This window comes from Vicia villosa, unplaced genomic scaffold (assembly GCF_029867415.1).
Source record: "Vicia villosa cultivar HV-30 ecotype Madison, WI unplaced genomic scaffold, Vvil1.0 ctg.000162F_1_1_1, whole genome shotgun sequence".
Taxonomy (NCBI): domain Eukaryota; kingdom Viridiplantae; phylum Streptophyta; class Magnoliopsida; order Fabales; family Fabaceae; genus Vicia; species Vicia villosa.
The window spans coordinates 437,867-440,931 of NW_026705044.1; positions in this window are offsets into that span (position 1 = coordinate 437,867).

The following is a 3,065-nucleotide window of genomic DNA, read 5'->3' on the forward strand; positions in this document are numbered from 1 at the left end:
CTTACTATTATAATTATATATCTTTTAATATCTTTTAGAATATTATAAATACATATTTTATAAAATTAGAATATTATAAATATCTTATAATATATTTTTTATATTAATTTATATGATCTCCAAATTAATATAAAATATTCTAACAAAGAATGAATCCATGAACAAAACTGACCGAACTCGATACCCGTAAATCGCTCGGATCATATTACTTTTTTGATTTTTTGATTTTTTTTGGCCATCTCAAAACATGTTTCTTTCTCTTCATCGACAAAGTTTATAAGATATACTTCAACAATCTCCACATTGACTTTAAACCGTGTTGATACTAAATTAACAATCAACAAAATTGTTGCTCTCTACCGAGGTGAAACTTTAATCAATAACCTTGATCAAATTCAAACAACCCTTGAATCTTGATCTTCCCACTTGCATCCACTTGTTTCCAGTTACCCTTTTCTTTCTATGTAATTTAACAAGCCTAAAAGTATGATTTTTCAACTACCCTTGACTCCACGTGTTTTCAAGTACCTCCCAGAAGATTTTTCTTCTTTTATTTTGCAGTCCTTCAGCCACATTAAAAACATAATATCGAAGGCTAGCATAATCGTCCCTTTGAAATGCTACAATAACCCTCTTTACCTTATCACAAGTCAAATGATAAACAGAGATCTCTGTAACCATTCTCTCACTACTACTATTATCCATAGTAGGAAACTCCACCTCAAACTGAGTTTTCTCTGTTATAGTTTCTACCATGTTTCTCCCTTGATTTTCACTATTCCCCCTTTAAATAAATTCTCTACCAACCAAGTAAGTTGTTTTAACCTTAGATGTTCCCCAAAAGCTCAATAACAACTCAGCGGTAACATTCATTTTTATTCATTGATTTCTGCAAAATTTATTATACTCCTTTGAAACTTTCTCAAGGCATTCATAACACCTTAAAACTCAAATCTCATAGTTCTTCCTTGTCATGAAAGCCTCCTCTAGTTAATGAATGAAAATATTTGCACCTTCTAAAATATATAGACCATATATTTTAGAACCTATAGAAATAATCACTTCATCATGCAAAATCTTCAATACTCCATGTTGAACTCTAGTGCAAAGCCTAGATCATCAAACATACTTATAAATAACAAATTTCGCTTGAGTTCTAGAACATACCTCTTTGCTTTATGCTCACTGCACCACTTATTGTGAATCTTGTTGTGAATTATGACAAAATTCAATATCAATTTGTGAGGAAAAGAATACTAGCAACAAAAATAAATGGTCTACAACAATAATAATCCATACACAAATAATGTAACAGAATAAGCCGAGAAAAAGACGAAAGTTTGTTTACCTAGTTCGATCAAACGATCTACTCTGGTAGAGAAAATAACTCTTTAATTCACTATAACTCTTTTGTGTATGAACCTTGTTGATGATTAATATATGGTGAATATCTTTGTTATTCATGTTTATATGTTGTTTTGATACACTATTGAGAGATATGTTTCAAATCGTGACCTAAAGGATATTCATCTAACAAACTCTAGAGATATATTTGTGTGTTGATAATCACTTGTATCAAGTTTTAAAGATTATTATGTTGATTGTCGGCATGAGAGATCATCTGACGGTTAATATGATAATATTTACGATATTGCTTTATCGATAAACGGTATCGAGAGGATACGTGGTTGTATTAATCATTAATATGTTCATACACATGATCATTAGAGTATATACAAAGCAAGTTAACAAAAACTAATCTTGACACAGTTTTACCAAATCGTTTTTAAACCCTAGTTTACTATCTTTAACTACCTTTCATGCTTTTTACATCTTATGACACTAAAACCTTTCAAAACCTTAACTCAAAATACATTAAATTGTAGAACGGTGGTAGTATCGCATCAATCCTTGAGGAAACGATAAAGGAAATACTTAACCTTTTAACAGTAGTATATAATGCAGGTTCATGCATATAATCTTGGTCGCAAAAATCTCATTTATTCTCTATAGAATTGAAGTACCCAAGTTACTGAACGGAACAGTTTGTTAGAAATGTATGAATTTGTGTCCTTGTCTTTCATTTTCCCAAGTTTCCTTAATTGAAACATCTTAATTTAATGTCCTTTATTGTACTTTTGGTTTATTATCTTTATCCAAAGTTTATTGTAGTTAAAATTTACGTCCAGTATGTCTTTATACAAACATTTAAATCTAGTTCCCAATCATTTTTTATTGTATTTTTCTGCATAATTTGTGTTTGAGTTTTTTCGAGTTAATATCTTAAGTGAACTAAACTCATGAGTGCTTAATAAAAACACCAGTAAACAAGTTGGCACATCCGATGGGATTCATTTGTGTGAAAAAAAATTAAACTTTCACAATAGAACTGTTACGTTTATAAAAAATTGTTATTCAAATAACACAATATTTTTAATGTCTGTATTTTTATGCGTCTGAGGGGTGGTAGAACTCTTGTTGAAATCGTACGTCCAAAGAAGAATACCTCCCTTCTCCCGAATGATGCTCTAGATACAGAACAATCGATCGGATCGACACTTGGTAGTGTGAGCAATTCTAATCCTATTGTAGTAACTGGCCCTGTTATAGGCCAAATATCGATTTCGACTTTGTTACCAGAAGTGGTAGTTTCGTTACCACTAGTGACAAGTATCCCAACTACCCCAAGGGATACACATGTTGTCTTAGAGGACCTCAGGCTTCCTTATGTCCCAAGTTTTAAGTTACCCCCTGGTAGTAGGGGTTACACATATGGCATGCCAAATGAAATGATAGAAGGCTTGCAGAGCAACACATCAACGTTTACAGATAACACAACAACGGTAGTGTCTCCCTTAAATCCATATTTAGCATCAGTATCTTCTATAAGCAACCATGGTCGAAAGGCACAACCTCAAGGGGGAATAGAATATGTTACTCAAGGTATGCCCGCCTTGACTACAAGTTCCCTTTTGTCCATGAGACAACAAATGGATGAAAGTAACCATGACATGGTTCATATGCTTACACAACAAATTGGTATTGCATTCAATCCCTTGAATCAA